The following is a 23,970-nucleotide window of genomic DNA, read 5'->3' as shown; positions in this document are numbered from 1 at the left end:
AGTGATTGAGCCAATACCTGTCGTAGCAGCAGCACCAGAGCCAATAACCATGGCTGGTGTGCACTTGATGATTCAGACGATGTTGGATCGTCAGATGGATGAAACTAGACGGTTACTTCAACAAAATCGTGAAGAACTGTCGATTCGTGTGGAAGAGCCTGAACTGAATGAAGGGCACTCAGAAGGTGGAAACTTCAGTAGGTCTGTTGGTCCAGCCAACCCACCGATAGTTAGGCAAGATAACCGCGATGGAAGGAATGATGGAATGGGATGCAAGTACAAAGACTTTTTGACTTGCAAACCATCGACCTTCAATGGAAAGGAGGATCCGATTGGGATTATGGATTGGATCTCCGAAATGGAGCTAGCCTTCATGACTTGTGGCTGCAGAGGTAAATTGCAGACTATCTATGCCGTGCGTCAGTTCCGAGGTGGAGCCGTTCGTTGGTGGAACACTCTAGGGAAGACCTTAAGCCCTAATGAGCCACTGCAATTGTCATGGGCAGAGTTCTTGGTGCAGTTCAAGCGCAAGTTCTGCTCGGCTCAAAATCTGTTGGAGTTGGAGAACAAGTTTCTGACATTGACGAAAGACAGCATGTCAGTTGATGAATACACCAATAACTTCACCGATAAGATGGATTTTGCCTTGCGTATCGTTCCAGACGAGCTGACAAAGGTGGATCGGTATGCGAAGAGACTTCCATGGGAGTACGAGGTGCCAGTACGTCAGGCACTTACTCTAGAGGCAGCTATCTGGGCTGCCAAGTCTGTGGAGAACATGATCACGGGAAGAACCACCGACAAGGTTGATGTTGGCGAGAAAAGAAAGTTTGAGGGAACATCTGGTTCCGGTACGAAAGGAAAATTTTCGAAATCTGATTCGAAAAAGTTTGGAGGAAAAGGAGGCGAAGCAAAGTGGTGTGATAAGTGTAAGAAAAAGCACTTTGGGAAATGTAGCGAGGATGTGACCTGCTACAAGTGTGGAAAGGTTGGACATTTTGCCAATGAATGTCCGAACAACAAAAGGATGTGTTTTGGGTGTAATGAAGAGGGGCACATTTTGAAAGACTGTCCGAAGAAGAAGGAGGCATCAAAGCCCAACATTCCACCAAAGCCGAAGGCGAGGGCCTTCCAGATGACACTTGAGGCTGCGAAGGATGAAGCTGATGTCGCTTCAGGTACCTTTCTCGTAAACGAATTACCTGCTCATATATTGTTTGATTCTGGAGCCAACTACTCCTTTATTTCGCATGAGTTTGGTAGAAAGCTAGCTTTGCCTATTGATAGACTAGATAATGCTTTATTAGTCGAAGTAGCTAGTGGCAAGTTTGTACCTGTTAGCCATCGTATGAAAAACGTCTTGATCGACCTTAATGGGAATAAGTTTCACGAGGCGTTATTGACTATCGAACTTAATGGTTTCGACATCGTCTTGGGAATGGATTGGCTTAGCGCCAATGATGCCGAAATTTTATGCAAGAAAAAGATAGTTAAAGTAAACCCGCCTGGAAAAGATTCGTTTATGGTGTATGGGGACAAACGACAAGTGAATTCTGGGATCATTTCTCTAATGAAAGCCAGAAAGTGTTTGACCAAGGGATGTACATCATATTTAGCATTTGTGATTGATGCTAAGAAGGAAAAGAAGGTGATGCAGAGCATTCCAGTGGTGTGTGATTTTCCGGAAGTGTTCCCCGAGGATCTTCCTGGATTACCACCTGATAGACAAGTGGAGTTCAGAATAGACTTGTTACCAGGAACCACGCCAATAGCAAAAGCACCTTATCGATTAGCACCGACGGAGATGAAGGAGCTGATGATGCAACTTCAGGAGTTATTGGACAAAGGTTTCATTAGACCTAGTTCATCGCCCTGGGAGCTCCGGCGTTATTCGTGAATAAGAAAGATGGAATTATGAGAATGTGCATCGATTACAGAGAGCTGAACAAGGCAACAATAAAGAATAGATATCCGTTGCCGAGGATTGATGACCTGTTTGATCAATTGCAAGGTTCGAGCTATTTCTCGAAGATCGATCTTAGGTCAGGATATCATCAGCTGAAAGTAAGAGAGCAAGATATCGAGATTACTGCATTCAGAACTAGATATGGACACTATGAGTTCTTGGTTATGTCGTTTGGACTAACCAATGCTCCCACAGCGTTCATGGATTTGATGAATAGGGTTTGTAATCCTTTCCTTGATAAATCCGTGATAGTGTTCATAGACGACATTCTGATCTACTCGAAAAGCCAGGAGGAGCATGGCAGACACTTGCGAGAAGTGTTAGAAGTTTTGAAGAAGGAGAAGCTTTATGCGAAGTTCTCCAAATGTGATTTTTGGATTCGTGAGGTCCAATTCTTGGGTCACGTGGTCAACCAAGAAGGGATAATGGTTGATCCAGCGAAGATCGAAGCTGTGACGAAGTGGGAACAACCGAAAAGTCCCACGGAGATTCGAAGCTTTTTAGGATTACCCGGATATTACCGAAGGTTTATCCAAGGTTTTTCTTTGATTGCTACTCCATTAACAGCTTTGACCCACAAAGGAGCTACTTATGCTTGGAGTGAGAAGCATAAAGAAGCATTCGAGAAGTTAAAGAAGAAGCTATGCGAGGCACCGATACTTTCTCTACCCGATGGAGTTGAAGACTTCGTTGTTTATAGCGATGCGTCTGGTGTTGGATTGGGTTGTGTTTTGACCCAAAGAAAAAAGGTGATAGCATATGCGTCTCGACAGCTGAAAGAGCATGAAAAGAATTACCCAACTCATGATTTGGAGTTGGCAGCGGTAGTTTTCGCACTAAAAATATGGAGGCATTACCTCTATGGCACGAAGTGCAAACTTTTCACTGATCATAAGAGTCTCCAATACCTCTTTAATCAGAAAGAATTGAATATGAGGCAACGACGCTGGCTAGAATTACTTAAAGACTACGACTGCGAGATACTTTACCACCCCGGTAAAGCTAATGTTGTTGCTGATGCTCTCAGTCGGAAAGTCAATCTTGAAAGGAAGAGGCCAAGAGCGTTGAGAATTGAAGTTGTCTCGACTATTGTGGAAAGTATAAAGAAAGCTCAAGAGGAAGCTTCTGAGAAAAATGACCGAAAGGAGGAACGTTTGGGTAAAACGTTGGTGTTTGGTACTAACGGTCATGGACTGAAGGTATTCCAAGATCGTATTTGGGTACCTAAGTCAGGAGGAATTAGGGATCTTCTGATGGAAGAAGCTCACAAAACCATGTACTCAATTCATCCGGGTAGCACTAAAATGTATAGGGACCTGAAACCCTACTACTGGTGGCCGACGATGAAGCTTGATGTTGCAAAGTATGTGGCCGAGTGTGTGACTTGTGCGAGAGTCAAGACACAACATCAGAAACCTTACGGGAGTTTAGAACCATTGCCTGTGCCTATGGGTAAGTGGGAAGACATTGCTATGGATTTTGTCAATAAACTGCCCAGAACAAAGAATGGTCACGACATGATTTGGGTGGTCGTTGATCTATTCACTAAGAGTGCGCATTTCATAGCAGCCAGGGAGAAATGGTCTATGGAAAAGCTTGCGAATTCTTACGTGAAGGAAATTGTGAGGCTTCACGGTGTTCCGTTAACGATTGTATCGGATCGTGATAGCCGTTTCACGTCAAGGTTTTGGAAAAGTCTACAAGAGGAAATGGGTACCAAGTTATGTTTAAGCACAACTTACCATCCGCAGACTGATGGTCAGAGTGAAAGAACAATACAAACACTTGAAGATATGCTGAGAGCATGTACCTTGGAATTCCTAGGTAATTGGGATGAACATTTACCGTTGGTAGAATTTTCCTATAATAATAGTTTTCACTCGAGCATTAAGATGGCACCTTTTCAAGCTTTGTATGGACAGAAGTGTCATACGCCGTCTTGTTGGCTTGAGGCTGGGGAAAAGCAGTTTATGGGACCGGAGATGGTTCATCAAACTGCTGAAAAGTTGAAAATAATTAGGGAAAGAATGTTAGCAGTTCAAGATCGTCAAAAGAGCTATGCTGACAAGAAGCGAAGACCGATGACTTTTGAGGTTGGAGATTCGGTTTTGCTTAAAGTCTCGCCGTGGAATGGACTTATAAGATTTGGTAAAAGGGGAAAGTTGAGTCCAAGGTTTATTGGACCGTTTAAAGTCCTTCAGAGGATTGGGAACCAAGCTTACAAGCTCGAATTACCCGAAGAGCTGAATAGAATTCACAACACTTTTCATGTGTGTTATTTGAGGAAGTTCACGGGAGAAGTTCCCGATATAATTCCAATTTCTGAATTGAGAATTGATGAGAACAAAAGGTTGATTGAAGAACTAGAGGCAATTGTTGACCGAAAGACTAAGAAGTTGCGACGCAAAATGGTTGGGTTAGTTCTTGTCCGATGGAAACACACGAATAGGCCGAATCTCACCTGGGAGACGGAGAGTGACATGTTGAGTCGCTATCCGCATTTGTTTGTTGATGTGTGATTCCGGGGACGGAATCATTCTAAGGTGGAGAGAATTGTAATGCCTATGTTTCCGGGCTTGCCATTTTTAGCAATGTAATAGTCTAGGTTAACCTTTGTAACCCGTTTTGAAATAATAAAAGTGTATTATTTGAATATTATGTGTTTTGTGCTTAATTTCTTAATTATGTGGTTTGATTAGTTAAGAAAAAAAAATAAGCGTCAAAATTAAAGTGTGAGATGAGCCCGATATCTTTTCATAAAGTTGTGGTTGAAACAAGGATTCCGGAGATATAAGGAATGCTGAAATCCGAGTTATAACGAAGAAGTTATGACCTGTCGAAGTTTCGTGACAGAACCGGCACGACCCAGCGCGACGTAAATAGTGAATTTAATGAGAATTTAAGATCTCATTGATAGTAGTGCAACGACGGAAAGACAGACGGAATCGGAGTTCAGAAGAAGGAGTTATGAATTTCGAACGGAGTTTTCCTGTCCCGGCCTACTAAAGATAATATATAAGTAATATACTTATAATATATTAAAAATAAAGTCAAAATTAGCCAATGGAGTCTAAACGAGAGTTGTAGAGCATAATCTCACCTTCGCGGCGATATAAAGAACGTCGAAAACGGAGTTCGTATGCGAAAGTTATGAATTTCTGAAGTTCGGGGCGCGAAACCCCAAAATTGTCAGAGCCCACGACGTGGAACAAGGTTGCCACGACGTGGCAAGTGTCCTGTCACCTCCGGAAGGCCCCAGATGCAACTTGGGATGACGCATGCAGTGACGACCAAGCCCACGACTTGGAACAAGGTTGCCACGACGTGGCAAGGGCCAAATTTGCCCTATAAATAGATTTGAAGGGCCAGCCGTTTAGGGTTGCTATTTTCTCTCTTCTCTCTCCCGTTTTGCATCGATTTGCGTGCCAGAAGTAATCCGAAGCCCCGGTAATATTCCCAAGTCCCGAAGCAAGTCCCGAGATCCCGAAGATCCCGAGAAGTGCGGTTCCCGAGCCGAAGCTCTGCCCGCGAGAAGTTCGATTTTTGAAGAGATCTTCCAGATCTGCTGAGGATTACTACTTTTGCAAGTCGTAGTGCTGTCCGATCATCTTCTAATCAAGTGAGTGTGTAGTTATTTTCTTCCAAATACAATAATATAAAATACGTGTTATGTGTATATATTTGATTGTGTTATGTGTGAATGTGTATTCACTCTCTTCTATCTTATAGATCTGATCATTTCTCTATGAGATATGTGTTATGTGTGTGTGTGCCTCATCTGTTATGTGATATATGTGTTGATTAAAGCATGCTATACAGGTTTTTAAACTATGTATACAAATGTATACTTTTATCTACTAATATGTTGGGTAGAACATGGGTAGATAGTTGGTGTGTAATAAACAGATGAGAGGCCTCGTTGTTGTTTGATTTAGTCATCTAGCGGAGTTTAGATGACGACCACATACTTTTCTAGATAGTCTTGTGGAAACATTAGCAGGTTCGCCACCTGTAGGTGTTAATGAACTCGGGTTTTCATTTGATGTACTCCATCCCCCTCATGGTTGCCTTATTTGACTTATATTGCTGAGGTACCCCCGAAGCATGTGTTGTCGCCCCGATGAAATACTCTTAGACTAGGTCCCTTGTGTTAGTTGTTTTAGGGACATAAAGTGAGAATAACGGGAATGGGTAATTGGGTTATTATTCGTTGGTGAAATTTAAATATGATTATTTATTGTGGGTTGAAAACCCTATATGCTCACCAGGCTCCCAAGCCTAACCCACTCAGTTTTATTTGCATTACAGGAAGTGGCGCGAGGGCATGAGATGGATGAACCATCAGTTGTTTTGTTTACAAGTCTGTATGTGTATATATTTGTTGAATGACTTGTAATGTTATCGTTTATGCTTATTGGTCTGTATCGGAACATGACACCCCGAGTTTTGATTATATAATGAAAATACATTTCTTTTATGAAATGCTTTGGTAAACATTGTTTTATCATGTTTTGTTTTTGGGAACAAATTCCGCAACTCTTTTAAATCAAATGGATTTACTCTGAAAATATTTTAAAAGCGTAAATGAAAATCGGTCTTTTCTGGCCGAGATTTTGAGGATGTCACAGTTGGTATCAGAGCATTAGTTTAAGCGAACTAGGAATTTGTAGGATTTCTAGACTTAAACTTAAAATGCTAAGTGAAATTTTGAGATATGTGTCTGTTATGTTTTAGACACGAGCACTAGTTTAGTTTAGGAAAGTTTCCTAAAATGCTTTATGTGCTGAATGTTATATGTTGCCATATATGATATTATTTGTTCGGATCTATGGTCTGTTGCCGACCGGATCTAGAAACCTTATGTGTGTAGGATTCTAAGCGTACGTCTACGATATTAGAACTAGCATGCAAACGTTTCGGAGTGATAAGGATGATTTGAATATCTATCATGATTGAGGATCTAATTTCACCTTATTCGGTGTGTAGATCAAAATGGTGAGAACAAGAAGTGGAGTTGGAAATGCTGACGAAAACAGGAATCAACCACCAGTGATTGAGCCAATACCTGTCGTAGCAGCAGCACCAGAGCCAATAACCATGGCTGGTGTGCACTTGATGATTCAGACGATGTTGGATCGTCAGATGGATGAAACTAGACGGTTACTTCAACAAAATCGTGAAGAACTGTCGATTCGTGTGGAAGAGCCTGAACTGAATGAAGGGCACTCAGAAGGTGGAAACTTCAGTAGGTCTGTTGGTCCAGCCAACCCACCGATAGTTAGGCAAGATAACCGCGATGGAAGGAATGATGGAATGGGATGCAAGTACAAAGACTTTTTGACTTGCAAACCATCGAACTTCAATGGAAAGGAGGATCCGATTGGGGTTATGGATTGGATCTCCGAAATGGAGCTAGCCTTCATGACTTGTGGCTGCAGAGGTAAATTGCAGACTATCTATGCCGTGCGTCAGTTCCGAGGTGGAGCCGTTCGTTGGTGGAACACTCTAGGGAAGACCTTAAGCCCTAATGAGCCACTAAAATTGTCATGGGCAGAGTTCTTGGTGCAGTTCAAGCGCAAGTTCTGCTCGGCTCAAAATCTGTTGGAGTTGGAGAACAAGTTTCTGACATTGACGAAAGACAGCATGTCAGTTGATGAATACACCAATAACTTCACCGATAAGATGGAGTTTGCCTTGCGTATCGTTCCAGACGAGCTGACAAAGGTGGATCGGTATGCGAAGAGACTTCCATGGGAGTACGAGGTGCCAGTACGTCAGGCACTTACTCTAGAGGCAGCTATCTGGGCTGCCAAGTCTGTGGAGAACATGATCAAGGGAAGAACCACCGACAAGGTTGATGTTGGCGAGAAAAGAAAGTTTGAGGGAACATCTGGTTCCGGTAGGAAAGGAAAATTTTCGAAATCTGATTCGAAAAAGTTTGGAGGAAAAGGAGGCGAAGCAAAGTGGTGTGATAAGTGTAAGAAAAAGCACTTTGGGAAATGTAGCGAGGATGTGACCTGCTACAAGTGTGGAAAGGTTGGACATTTTGCCAATGAATGTCCGAACAACAAAAGGATGTGTTTTGGGTGTAATGAAGAGGGGCACATTTTGAAAGACTGTCCGAAGAAGAAGGAGGCAGCAAAGCCCAACATTCCACCAAAGCCGAAGGCGAGGGCCTTCCAGATGACACTTGAGGCTGCGAAGGATGAAGCTGATGTCGCTTCAGGTACCTTTCTCGTAAACGAATTACCTGCTCATATATTGTTTGATTCTGGAGCCAACTACTCTTTTATTTCGCATGAGTTTGGTAGAAAGCTAGCTTTGCCTATTGATAGACTAGATAATGCTTTATTAGTCGAAGTAGCTAGTGGCAAGTTTGTACCTGTTAGCCATCGTATGAAAAAAGTCTTGATCGACCTTAATGGGAATAAGTTTCACGAGGCGTTATTGACTATCGAACTTAATGGTTTCGACATCGTCTTGGGAATGGATTGGCTTAGCGCCAATGATGCCGAAATTTTATGCAAGAAAAAGATAGTTAAAGTAAACCCGCCTGGAAAAGATTCGTTTATGGTGTATGGGGACAAACGACAAGTGAATTCTGGGATCATTTCTCTAATGAAATCCAGAAAGTGTTTGACCAAGGGATGTACATCGTATTTAGCATTTGTGATTGATGCTAAGAAGGAAAAGAAGGTGATGCAGAGCATTCCAGTGGTGTGTGATTTTCCGGAAGTGTTCCCCGAGGATCTTCCTGGATTACCACCTGATAGACAAGTGGAGTTCAGAATAGACTTGTTACCAGGAACCACGCCAATAGCAAAAGCACCTTATCGATTAGCACCGACGGAGATGAAGGAGCTGATGATGCAACTTCCGGAGTTATTGGACAAAGGTTTCATTAGACCTAGTTCATCGCCCTGGGGAGCTCCGGCGTTATTCGTGAATAAGAAAGATGGAAGTATGAGAATGTGCATCGATTACAGAGAGCTATTTCTCGAAGATCGATCTTAGGTCAGGATATCATCAGCTGAAAGTAAGAGAGCAAGATATCGAGATTACTGCATTCAGAACTAGATATGGACACTATGAGTTCTTGGTTATGTCGTTTGGACTAACCAATGCTCCCACAGCGTTCATGGATTTGATGAATAGGGTTTGTAATCCTTTCCTTGATAAATCCGTGATAGTGTTCATAGACGACATTCTGATCTACTCGAAAAGCCAGGAGGAGCATGGCAGACACTTGCGAGAAGTGTTAGAAGTTTTGAAGAAGGAGAAGCTTTATGCGAAGTTCTCCAAATGTGATTTTTGGATTCGTGAGGTCCAATTCTTGGGTCACATGGTCAACCAAGAAGGGATAATGGTTGATCCAGCGAAGATCGAAGCTGTGACGAAGTGGGAACAACCGAAAAGTCCCACGGAGATTCGAAGCTTTTTAGGATTAGCCGGATATTACCGAAGGTTTATCCAAGGTTTTTCTTTGATTGCTACTCCATTAACAGCTTTGACCCACAAAGGAGCTACTTATGCTTGGAGTGAGAAGCATAAAGAAGCATTCGAGAAGTTAAAGAAGAAGCTATGCGAGGCACCGATACTTTCTCTACCCGATGGAGTTGAAGACTTCGCTGTTTATAGCGATGCGTCTGGTGTTGGATTGGGTTGTGTTTTGACCCAAAGAAAAAAGGTGATAGCATATGCGTCTCGACAGCTGAAAGAGCATGAAAAGAATTACCCAACTCATGATTTGGAGTTGGCAGCGGTAGTTTTCGCACTAAAAATATGGAGGCATTACCTCTATGGCACGAAGTGCAAACTTTTCACTGATCATAAGAGTCTCCAATACCTCTTTAATCAGAAAGAATTGAATATGAGGCAACGACGCTGGCTAGAATTACTTAAAGACTACGACTGCGAGATACTTTACCACCACGGTAAAGCTATTGTTGTTGTTGATGCTCTCAGTCGGAAAGTCAATCTTGAAAGGAAGAGGCCAAGAGCGTTGAGAATTGAAGTTGTCTCGACTATTGTGGAAAGTATAAAGAAAGCTCAAGAGGAAGCTTCTGAGAAAAATGACCGAAAGGAGGAACGTTTGGGTAAAACGTTGGTGTTTGGTACTAACGGTCATGGACTGAAGGTATTCCAAGATCGTATTTGGGTACCTAAGTCAGGAGGAATTAGGGATCTTCTGATGGAAGAAGCTCACAAAACCATGTACTCAATTCATCCGGGTAGCACTAAAATGTATAGGGACCTGAAACCCTACTACTGGTGGCCGACGATGAAGCTTGATGTTGCAAAGTATGTGGCCGAGTGTGTGACTTGTGCGAGAGTCAAGACACAACATCAGAAACCTTACGGGAGTTTAGAACCATTGCCTGTGCCTATGGGTAAGTGGGAAGACATTGCTATGGATTTTGTCAATAAACTGCCCAGAACAAAGAATGGTCACGACATGATTTGGGTGGTCGTTGATCTATTCACTAAGAGTGCGCATTTCATAGCAGCCAGGGAGAAATGGTCTATGGAAAAGCTTGCGAATTCTTACGTGAAGGAAATTGTGAGGCTTCACGGTGTTCCGTTAACGATTGTATCGGATCGTGATAGCCGTTTCACGTCAAGGTTTTGGAAAAGTCTACAAGAGGAAATGGGTACCAAGTTATGTTTAAGCACAACTTACCATCCGCAGACTGATGGTCAGAGTGAAAGAACAATACAAACACTTGAAGATATGCTGAGAGCATGTACCTTGGAATTCCTAGGTAATTGGGATGAACATTTACCGTTGGTTGAATTTTCCTATAATAATAGTTTTCACTCGAGCATTAAGATGGCACCTTTTCAAGCTTTGTATGGACAGAAGTGTCATACGCCGTCTTGTTGGCTTGAGGCTGGGGAAAAGCAGTTTATGGGACCGGAGATGGTTCATCAAACTGCTGAAAAGTTGAAAATAATTAGGGAAAGAATGTTAGCAGTTCAAGATCGTCAAAAGAGCTATGCTGACAAGAAGCGAAGACCGATGACTTTTGAGGTTGGAGATTCGGTTTTGCTTAAAGTCTCACCATGGAATGGACTTATAAGATTTGGTAAAAGGGGAAAGTTGAGTCCAAGGTTTATTGGACCGTTTAAAGTCCTTCAGAGGATTGGGAACCAAGCTTACAAGCTCGAATTACCCGAAGAGCTGAATAGAATTCACAACACTTTTCATGTGTGTTATTTGAGGAAGTTCACGGGAGAAGTTCCCGATATAATTCCAATTTCTGAATTGAGAATTGATGAGAACAAAAGGTTGATTGAAGAACTAGAGGCAATTGTTGACCGAAAGACTAAGAAGTTGCGACGCAAAATGGTTGGGTTAGTTCTTGTCCGATGGAAACACACGAATAGGCCGAATCTCACCTGGGAGACGGAGAGTGACATGTTGAGTCGCTATCCGCATTTGTTTGTTGATGTGTGATTCCGGGGACGGAATCATTCTAAGGTGGAGAGAATTGTAATGCCTATGTTTCCGGGCTTGCCATTTTTAGCAATGTAATAGTCTAGGTTAACCTTTGTAACCCGTTTTGAAATAATAAAAGTGTATTATTTGAATATTATGTGTTTTGTGCTTAATTGCTTAATTATGTGGTTTGATTAGTTAAGAAAAAAAATAAGCGTCAAAATTAAAGTGTGAGATGAGCCTGATATCTTTTCATAAAGTTGTAGTGGTTGAAACAAGGATTCCGGAGATATAAGGAATGCTGAAATCCGAGTTATAACGAAGAAGTTATGACCTGTCGAAGTTTCGTGACAGAACCGGCACGACCCAGCGCGACCCAGCGCGACGTAAATAGTGAATTTAATGAGAATTTAAGATCTCATTGATAGTAGTGCAACGACGGAAAGACAGACGGAATCGGAGTTCAGAAGAAGGAGTTATGAATTTCGAACGGAGTTTTCCTGTCCCGGCCTACTAAAGATAATATATAAGTAATATACTTATAATATATTAAAAATAAAGTCAAAATTAGCCAATGGAGTCTAAACGAGAGTTGTAGAGCATAATCTCACCTTCGCGGCGATATAAAGAACGTCGAAAACGGAGTTCGTATGCGAAAGTTATGAATTTCTGAAGTTCGGGGCGCGAAACCCCAAAATTGTAAGTCGTAGTGCTGTCCGATCATCTTCTAATCAAGTGAGTGTGTAGTTATTTTCTTCCAAATACAATAATATAAAATACGTGTTATGTGTATATATTTGATTGTGTTATGTGTGAATGTGTATTCACTCTCTTCTATCTTATAGATCTGATCATTTCTCTATGAGATATGTGTTATGTGTGTGTGTGCCTCATCTGTTATGTGATATATGTGTTGATTAAAGCATGCTATACAGGTTTTTAAACTATGTATACAAATGTATACTTTTATCTACTAATATGTTGGGTAGAACATGGGTAGATAGTTGGTGTGTAATAAACAGATGAGAGGCCTCGTTGTTGTTTGATTTAGTCATCTAGCGGAGTTTAGATGACGACCACATACTTTTCTAGATAGTCTTGTGGAAACATTAGCAGGTTCGCCACCTGTAGGTGTTAATGAACTCGGGTTTTCATTTGATGTACTCCATCCCCCTCATGGTTGCCTTATTTGACTTATATTGCTGAGGTACCCCCGAAGCATGTGTTGTCGCCCCGATGAAATACTCTTAGACTAGGTCCCTTGTGTTAGTTGTTTTAGGGACATAAAGTGAGAATAACGGGAATGGGTAATTGGGTTATTATTCGTTGGTGAAATTTAAATATGATTATTTATTGTGGGTTGAAAACCCTATATGCTCACCAGGCTCCCAAGCCTAACCCACTCAGTTTTATTTGCATTACAGGGAGTGGCGCGAGGGCATGAGAGGGATGAACCATCAGTTGTTTTGTTTACAAGTCTGTATGTGTATATATTTGTTGAATGACTTGTAATGTTATCGTTTATGCTTATTGGTCTGTATCGGAACATGACACCCCGAGTTTTGATTATATAATGAAAATACATTTCTTTTATGAAATGCTTTGGTAAACATTGTTTTATCATGTTTTGTTTTTGGGAACAAATTCCGCAACTCTTTTAAATCAAATGGATTTACTCTGAAATATTTTAAAAGCGTAAATGAAAATCGGTCTTTTCTGGCCGAGATTTTGGGGATGTCACACACACACCCGAACCAGACGGCGGAAACATCCGGGGGCTTACGCGTGACTTCATCTTGAAATATCATTACAGTGAATATAATTGAAACATAACATCATCATCACACATTTAATATAACAACATTCATTGTTTACATCGGGTATTGTATTTGAATATTACATGCCAAAATAGTAAGAGTATGACGAAACATAATATCACACAATATCCATTAGTTTATTTCGTTCATCCTGCTTCAACGGTTTCCTGAGGATAGAAGTTATTTTGGAAAAACGTCAACATATGAAATGTTGGTGAGTTCATAAGCAATGTTGTGCTAAAATGATTTGTGTAGTTTGTAAAACCCAGAAAATCCGATATTTTCTGAAAAGACTTTTGCTTATAAAATTGTGAAGATCCATACGTTGACACATGAATGATTTCAAAAACATATATATGAAGGGTATTTTGTATTATAGTTATAAACATTTCGAGCGAGTAGTATTGAATTCCCCGGAAAACCCAATGTTTTCCGATACTGACAGGTATCCGTGATTACAAATTTTTGTATTGTCTTAACGAATCAATATTGATTACTCCACATTGTATATCGTCCTAATTTCGTCTACTTTGATTTCTCATAAGCCTTAGCGAACTAAGAGAAGAGGATCACTATGTCCTACTACTATCGTAAATAGCTAAGGCTGTCGAGGATGCGAAAGACATGATGGTCCAACTTGCATTTGATTACTTTGACCTTACTAGCCTTACTAATGGGTCACTAGAGCCCTTTAGCACATAAGAGCTATTGAAAGTCCTTTTACACGTAATTGGGTCATAGGAGGCCCAATAACACATAAGCGTTATCCCTTTGGGTCCAAAGATCATTTTGATGGACTTGCAAGATCCATTAAGCATGATTTGAAACTCTCAAGACCAAAGTTTGTATATTTACTCATCGTAGTTATCGTGTATCTATTGAAGTGTTTTGATTTTACGATTGTTGTTTTGTATTGATTCGAGACCGAATCAATTCGTTTATAACGATATTTGGAGTTGAATGTGTATTCATTTTCCATTTTGTCGGTAGTCGTGGATTTTGTATTTTGACTTAATGAATTACTTTGTTTAAAAGTAGAAGTTTTGCCTTTTCACTACCTTTCTTTTTATAAAAATAACAATTTTAGTCCTTTATATAAAAGAATTTCATTTTTAGTCCTTCAAACATTTTCTTGACACTTTTGCATCATAAACTTGTTGAAAAGACAGTTTTAACCCAAAATTTATTTTGTTAACAGATTCAGCCCTTCCAGAATGGTATTTCTCGGTTAAAACCCCATTTTTTGCAACTTTTATAGTTTTGGCCCAAAATCTAAAAACTCTGCATTTTTGGTCCTTTTTTATAGTGACAAGCATTTTTGACCCTTGAAATAGTTTTATTATGCTATTTATCCCATTTTTTACAGAAAGTTTCATTTTAGCAAATTAATTTGTCATTTTGCGCAATTTTAGGCTTATTGGGCCAAAAAGCCCAAAATTAGCCCATTAAGCTAAATATTTACATTTCAAGTCCTTTGAAATTTTTATTATTCATAAAAACCATTATGGAAACTGTTTTGACTCTTGTGGCCCTTAAGAAACCTTGACATGATCATTTTTAACCCTAGTTTTGTATATTTGACATTTTAAGCCCAAAAATGGATTTTTATGTTGAAAGATGTTTATCATAATCTTATAAATGATTATTCTTGACTTTTTTAGTGTAGAATAACTTAGATTATGTTTGTTTTACTTCTCATACCATTGATCTTGAGATTCACCCTTTTTTTGTTACATATTTATCACAAAACCACATAACTATACACATATATGCATAAAATTACACATGGCATACATATACACATATATCTACACATTTTCTTGTATTCTCCCCCATAAAAGGCAAGAAAACGGAAAAGAGAGGGGTATGAAGCTCACCTTTGCTTGTTGATTTCGATTTGAAGAAGAAAAGGAAGAAATTTGATGTTATTTTCGGCCCTAGCAACACCTTGTTGTAAATTTCGCGCTTAAGGAGTTTTCTAGGAGTATGATCACCAAAAGCTTTTTTTAAAAGAAGTGGTCTTACAAGAGAGTAGAGTTATATAACTTAGAAATGTAAAAACTTACCAAAGAATGATGATTTTCTTGTGAGAATCCTTTTGAAACCAAGCAATATTTTCGAGAGTTTGGAGGAAGAAGAAGAACAATCTTTGAGAGTATAAGGTGTTGAAAAAATGAAGGAATGTGGTGGTGGGGAAATGGCTCTCTGCCATAAGTAAAGAGAGGGGGGAAAGAGATTAAAGAATTTTGCATGATGGATAATAGTGTTCTAGATGCATGAGATTGCCTAAATACATGTTAGATAATCATGAGTTGTCATGCTCTAATCCCTCTTTCTTCCATTCTCTTTTTATTTATTTATTTATTTATTTGGGCCGAGAAAAGGGAATGAAAGAAAAGAGTTTTGGGACTTTGGTGCTTAATTCCATATCATGGGCCCATTTAGATGATTTTCGGCCCATTGGGCTCCTATGATGGTTTACGGCCCAATTTGTCAAGAATAATGGGTTTCATAGTCCATTAGAGCTAATTAGGTTAGTTATGGCCCAATAAGGTCCATTAGGGTATTTTATTTCATTCTAGGCCCAATATGGCCCAAAATGTTAAAATAAATGGGAGTGGGTCCAATTAGAGCCCATTTAAGAGTTCTAAGATCAAAATAGTCATGTTGGAAGCTTATTGGCCCATTAGGCCCAATAAGGAAATCCTAGTCCATAAAAATCTTGAACCGAGATTTCTAAGGTTTCCAATCCTTATTTGAACATATGAGATGTATTTGAAGGAGAATAGAATATAAGTTTTTATAATGAATGATGGTTACATGGGAATAGAATTCCATAGCAAAATGCCATTTGTGACAGGAGGTATCATGGGTAGCCATTCTCGATCAGGCTTTTGCTGGGAACTCATGCTGGGAATTGCGAGGGGGTCCATGCAAGGTCCGTATCCAGAGCGGAAGGGGTTAAGAAATTTGTATGTAAAAGGCATCAGTTGGAGGGTTCAGAGTTTAGCTTATGTGTCTGCGCTCTAGGATGGCTCCATCTTGTGAATGAAGGGTGAGTGATGAGGTTTTAGGAGCTTCGCAGCAGTGTATCGGCCCGCCAGTCGAAAAAGTCGATATTTTATATCTCTTGTGTGTTTATTGAATTATTATCATCAATGGTTGGATATATAGTTGGGAGGTCTATCAGGGAGTCAGAACAATTTAATACCTAAGTTCGGATATGTAAGGTTGGGTCTTTGCATGGGATTATGAGTTGTTCTTCTTCAGTTTGGCAGTTTCTATTTGGGATTGATTATTTGGGGAAGGTCGTTTATGTGCAGAATTTTCAGGTGTGTTCCTCAAGTGTTTGTTTTGTTTATGATGTTAGTAATGAGTCATTTTCAGGAGGAAATCAAATTTAAATGGGGAGAGTTGTAACATTCGAAATCTTGAAGAGAAATTGTTGAGAATAACCCTATTTCTAGGTTAACTCGACAAGTTCGAGGGACCAACTTGTCATTTAATGAACCAACTCGGCAATTTCGGCAGCCTCAACTAGACGAGTTTGCATCTTGGAAGGAAACCCAAATTTTTAGGGTCTTGCACCCTATTTAAAGTCCTTAAATGCTTTTTTTTGCCTTCTTAACAGCCTACACTATTGTCAACACCCTAAAACAAGTTGTAGCCTCCATTGTCAAGTTTTTGGAGCCTTGGAAGGAAGTTTGGTGTTCATTTTGTTCATTGTGAAGGAATTAGAAGATCTTGAAGTTTCTAGCTTGGAGAAGGAAGTCTTGGATCTAGAATCACTCCATTTCTTCTAGTTACTTTAAGGAATGAAGTTCATACCCTGACTTGTAGATGAATAGATCTCCTCATTTTGGGTTTTGTTGTGTTGTTGGCCTCTTTTGGGTGATGATGATGGAGTGAAGTCATATAAGGGGTTGTTATTTCAGATCTGAATTGGTTTTGGTACCCTTGAGCTTAAAGGTGCAAAATTTATGAGGATTTTGGTGTCATGGATGCATTAAGTCAATTATTAAGTTCATTCCAAGCTTAAGAGCTTCATTTAGACATGCATAAACGTAAAGGTGGCAACTTTATGTGGTTTTCCAGCTCAACAAAGTCAAATCTATGTTTTAGAGTGACGTCCTTGTGGATTATGTGCTTAATGTATTAAGAGGATGGTTTCTGGTGAACTCGACGAGTTGGCTTGGTTTTCCGCGACATTTTCAGATTGATAGAGGAACTCGGCGAGTTTATTGATCAACTTGGCAAGTTGACTTGTTTTTTCCCAATTTGTGCAATCGATGGAGAAACTCGACGAGTTAAAGGACACCTCGGCGAGTTGGTTCAACATAGACCATTGACCTTGACTCTCGATTTATGTCTTTTAACATGTTTGTCCCAAGGGATACTTGATGGTAATCTGAATTTTAATAAGGAAAATTACAGGCACAGGATAGGGCCCATATGGAGTTGAGCCCAATTTGGAAAATTGGGCCATTAGTGGGCCATTGTGGATCTTTTGTTTTTGGGCATCAATTTTGGTTCATGTTGTGTCAGTGGTAAAAATGGTCATTTTACCCCAAGTATGGATTATGGATTATAGCATGGAACCCAATTGCTAATTGGGTGTGTCTTTGGTATTGATAGATCGGGAAGCCGGCAGGACAATCGCTAAGGATTTTCTTTTGGGGAGCTGCTACATTCGAGGTGAGTTTCCCTCACTGTACTTACGGGTCGAAGGTACCAATTTTGGCCCTTTGGATGGTTATCCTAGTGTATCTTATGATTAAATGTTGTTATGAAATGTTCGATGGGAATCCTAGTACATAGGATGTTGTTATATTGTTATGATCTGTTAGATCGGTATCCTGGTAGATAGGATGTTGCTATACCGTTATGATATGTTAAATCGGAATCCTGGTAGTTACGATGTTGCTATGGTTAGTGATATGTATATCTGTTTGTCTGGCATTAGACTTTCATATGATCACTTGTTATATGTTCACATGTTTGGTCGGTGGATGAGGCATCACTGCTTTGTCCGTAAGCCAATAGGCCATGGCATTCCAACCGGATGGTTGAATGGGCCCGAGGGTATTCCATATCAAGGTTTATTGTACCCATAGTATGTTGACATTCAAACCCAGCGGTTGAGGGCCTGGGGTATTCCAACCCGATGGTTGATTGGACCCATATTATGTTGGCACTCCAAGCCGATGGTTGACGGCCTGGGGTATTCCAACCCGATGTTTGACTAGACCTATAGTATTTTGGCATTTCATCTAAACGATTGAGGTCATGGGGTATTCCAACTTGATGGTTGACTGTACCGATACTATGTTGGCATTCCAATCCAACAGTTGAGGGCATGGTGTATTCCAACCCGATGGTTGACCGGATCCATAGTAGGTTGGTATTCCAACCTTATGGTTGATTGGAACCATAGTATGTTGTTATTTGCATATATATTATATTTTTTGGGTGTTGGTACTTGGGGGGAACTCACTAAGCTTCATTCTTATATTATATTTAATTGTTATTAGGATTCCGTTAAGTGCCACATACAACAACTCGAGGGTCTTCATTTCTAGTTCGTTGATTTGACGCTTGCACACAACTAACAGTGAATTCGTACCCCTACGCCTTTATGAATTTTTAACGTTTTCAAGGGGGGGGGGGGGAATACAAGCCAAACAAAAATGATTTTGTGAATTAAAACAAAAGGATTTCAACAAGTTTGAAACTTGTGCAATTGATACAAGTAAACGAATTCCACAATTTGTTAAATGTTTAGATATTTTAACCCTTTTGTACTATGCTGAGCATAAGGGATGCTTTCAACTTGAAAACATAATAGCATAGTTTTCAGAACAATTCACAAACCAAGTACATAACATTTCAATGAAACTATAATGGGTATAGTTTGGGGAATTCATTACATAGTTTTTACCGATTCAGACCATGTACATGGACAAACGTATACCCTATGACAACTTTAGTTATGATATTCATTACTACGTTCGAATAACAAGAGTATAACACCAAATAATTATTTATGTATAATTATTAGTACTCTACCAAGTATATGAAAGGTTTCAATTGCAAGAAAACGATACAAAACTACACGTAAACTAGTTAATACAAGATTGTAGGACAACTCTTCAATTGTACTCGTCGCGGTACTGGTAAAATCCTCAACATTTAGTGTAACCAGAGTTTCCTGGAGGGAAAGCATGAGATTTGTGAATAGATCTATTCGGGACTGACAATCCTACACCTAAACTGCTAGCCACAGTTAGGCAGGCATGCCTGGGGTGACAAATATCATACCGTCTGACGCCTGAAGAACATCGTAGAGGTCACTAGGTCATATCAAGCATGGTTATACGAACACACAATAGTATAAAATAACCTTTGTTTACAGGATTTCATTCTATATTAGTTGTATTTTAACTAATAGAACTACTATACATTACACTGGAGGGTTCCAGGGATACAATACTCGGTTATATTCTAAATAGTAAAACTACTATACATACTGGTGGTAGCAAGGGTTTTCAAAAAGAACATACTATACATACTGGTGGTAGCCAGGGTTTTCAAATAGAACATACTAAACATACTGGTGGTAGCCAGGGTTTTCAAACAGAACATACTATACATACTGGTGGTAACTAGGGTCTTCGAACAGAGCTCACATGTTAGGCAATATTGGATTTTCTTGGGAAACATGCATACATTTTTTAGATTCATTGACATGATTTTTTACTACTGAAAACATTCTTATGAACTAACCAACTTAATGTTGATACTCTTCCAAACTCGCTTGTATTCTCACGAAATCAGTAGACAGGTACTCCTATTGCATTTTGAGAAGACGGAGCGTATAGAGTCACGTATTTTACTTATTTTGTCAGACTTTTGATGTATACAAGCTATGTATCAACCTGATGTAAATATTCATATCTTAAGGCAATGGTTGTGTTTACTTTGATTACTATGATGCAATTGTTGTGATACTATACATGTCCTCCTGCACCCCCTAACATTTCTACCGTTCTGGTTAGGGGGCGTGACAAACCGTAGGTACAAACTCGTCCCTGAACATCTCATTAAACCTCTCGCATGTCCCTGCAGTATGCTCTGCAATAGAGTAGTCAGCTGTCGCAAACTTCCATCAGTTCTTCACCCCCAAGCGAAGCAGGTTCAACGTGAAACAAACCCTCAGATTCTTCGTACAGGAGCAAGTATAAAAGCATCCATCAACATCAGAGACCCATATTACAATAGGAATCGGATCTTGGGTCCCATCGAACTCAGGTGCCTTGCTGTTAGTGAACTCTCGGTACCGGCCACAACGAATCACCACCCGCGGTCTCGCATTAGCAACAACTGCGGTGGCTATAGCAGCATCAGCCTCAGTGACAACAACATAACGCTTGTCAAAATTCTCAATCAGTGTGGTCTTGATAGACCCAAACATCTGTGTAATAGCCTCTTTGATAGTTTCACCCAGATATGTGGCAACAATCCTACCGATCTCATCATCACTGCACTCGGCCTCTTGGGGTCCCTGCAGCCTGAACCTCGTGTAACCATCATACTGAAACACAAAATAAAATTATCAAAAATCAGGAAAAAGGATATATACTGACACCCACAAACTCGTATAAGCTCTTTCTCGAGTCGCGTACGAATCAAGTGCTTCCAGTAGTATGGGACCAATACTACCTTCCACACCAACCTGTATTTTTCTCAAGTTGTTCCCTTAAGATGCCAAGTCGTAAGGACTTATCTACTCAAATCAGCTATGGACTCGCCCCGATGGATCCTTAGAACCACGACTAAGCATCTAGACACTGACTCTAGACTGCTCCCAACACTGCTCTGCCTCAGAAGATCTCTGCTGTCCTTTCTATTTGCTTTACGTATGCTAATTGTGTATAATACGAGACTCGATAGACATTCGAATAAATGATTCTACCTCAAATCCATAACCAAACAAGGAAAATGAAGAAAGGCTAAATCAGGCATTCGAAGGCTATAAAATATTAACTATGTTCAATTATATAGCACACTAAGAAAATATTAATGACAAATTCAATCTCAAAAGAATGAACTCCTAGGCTAAGGCATCACAAATCAGACAACATTACCACTCTATTTCTGCAAGATTCCTTAGCCTATCACTACCTAGCAAGCAATTCTATCAGCTCATAACATATATATGTGTATATATATACATATATATATATATATATATATATATATATATATACACACACACACACACACATATATATATATATATATATATATATATATATCTACTCTGCACTACTCATAATATAAATTTAGGTATTTTGGGAAACTACCGCTCGAGCGATGGTTAATTGTACACACTGCTTATATGGGTTTTTCTCTTGCAAAAGTCTTCATTTCTTTGTTAAGTTCGTAAAAAAAATTTAGATCCTTTGTTTGAGTTTGGAATCACCTAGAGTTTCATCCAAATCCCCCAAACCAGGGCTATGATACCAAATTTTAATTCCTCAAATTTTAAACCAAATTTTCATTTTTAATTTAGCAAAAATTAAATTTCCACAAGCCAAATTATCAATTACATAATTATCCAAAACAACCAGTATCACAAAATATCAGAGTTCACAACTATCCCAGTAGCAAATCTCCCAGGAAGTGTGTACAGTCAGACATTCGCCTTCCTGTGGTCCTCAGAAGTACCTTCCACATATAAATCGACAACTATAAGCACAAAGCATAGTGATTTCTGCAAGATACCACATACAAATGGGTTTAGTTACGAGAAAACAATACAGAACTACACGTAAACTAGTTTATACATGATTGTTGGACAACTCTTCAATTGTATCCTTCGGGGTACTGGTAAAATCCTCAACATTTAGTGTAACCAGAGTCTCCTGGAGGGAGAGCATGAGATTTGTGAATAGATCTATTCAGAACTGACAATCCCACACCTAAACTGCTAGCTACAGTTAGGCAGGCGTGCCTGGGGTGACAAATATCTTACCCTCGGACGCATGAAGAACGTCGTAGAGGCCACTAGGTCATATCAAGTATGGTTATACGAACTCACAATAATATAAACTAACCTTTGTTTACAGGAGTTCATTCTTCATTAGTTTTATTTTAACTAATAGAACTACTTTACATTACACTGGAGGGTTCCAGAGATACAATACTGGGTTTCATTCTGAATAATAATACTACTATACATACTGGTGGTAGCCAAGGTTTTCAAACATAACATACTATACATACTTGTGGTAGCCAGGGTTTTCAAACAGAACATACTAAACATACTGGTGGTAGCCAGGGTTTCAAACAAAAACGTGCTATATATACTGGTGGTACCTAGGGTCTTCAAACAGAACTTATATTTTAGAAAATATTGAATTATCTTGGGGAATATGCATACATTTTTCGGATTCATAGACAAGATTTTTCACTACTGAAAACATTCTTATGAACTCACCAGCTTAATGTTGTTACTCTTTCAATATTGCTTGTATTCTCAGGAAATCAGTAGACAAGTACTCCTAAGGCATTTTGTGAAGACGGAGCGTAGAGATTCACGTCTTTACTTTGATTACTATGATGCAAGTGTTGTGATACTATACATGACGTCCTCCGCCCCCGAATGTTTTCGCTGTTCCGGTTTGGGGGTGTGACAAATTGGTATCAGAGATATTGTTTATCGTGAACTAAGTATACCGAATCTTTCATGGTATACAAATATAAACGCTAAGGGGCCGATGTGCTCTGAACTAAAAAGTATACTTTTGTAATATAAGTATTTTATAAGAAGTATACAAGTATACATACGTACCATAAACAATATCGTAAGTAGAACAAAACAAAAGTATTTGGATGTTGGACACTACGGTTAAACCTGCATAGTTATGTAATCATGTTTGGGATCAATATAACCTGATCAACTATATTTATTTGAGATATGACCAACATGTGGTTGGGAGTGGCCGTGAAGTTGTAGCAAGCCTAAAACATACAAAAATTTATAAAACAAGATATCGATAGGATAGGGCATACAACTTAAAATACTATATGAGTATTTTACCTAGAGCTGAATACAATGTAGAGATTCATTTCAAGTGTTGCTACTTATTTCTTCCTAGCGATAGTTTACCTGCATTGGTAACCTTTCTTTGTTTATCGCTTAGTAGAAAACTTTATGTATCAGGCTAGGATATATCTTGTTTGATATCTCTTGTTTCAAAAATCCAGGGGACTTACTATCCTCTTCTTCCTGATTGTTTTTACAACAAGATGCCCCCGAAGAAAACACCTAACAGAAAGAACAACAATCCCCCGACAGATCCAATGCCACCACCTCCTAAGTTCGATCCTGCCATGTTCCAGGCACCAGTTACAGCTGCTGTGGCTACCGCGATGTCGCAGATTAATTCTGGCGGCTCTAGCGGATAGAGAAGTGGTACCCATCCCCAAAATCTTTAGGGTGGTCAGGGACACCAGAAGGAGTGTTCCTACAAAGATTTCATGAACGCGAAGCCCAAGCCCTTCGATGGAAATAGATCATCGCCCTAAGCAGGAGGATCAAGAAAATCGAGTCGATTTTCGAGATTTGTGCTTGTTCTGAGGCCAACATGGTGAAGTTTGCCGCCTGCACCTTCACCGATAGAGCACTAACCTGGTGGAATGGTCGAGTCAAATCCCTAACTCTACCAATAGCAAATGTCATGGGT

The sequence above is a fragment of the Lactuca serriola genome, chromosome 3 (genome assembly GCF_051521515.1).
Source record: "Lactuca serriola cultivar US96UC23 chromosome 3, Lser_US96UC23_V15, whole genome shotgun sequence".
In the NCBI taxonomy this organism is placed as follows: domain Eukaryota; kingdom Viridiplantae; phylum Streptophyta; class Magnoliopsida; order Asterales; family Asteraceae; genus Lactuca; species Lactuca serriola.
This window is presented reverse-complemented; position numbering follows the sequence as displayed.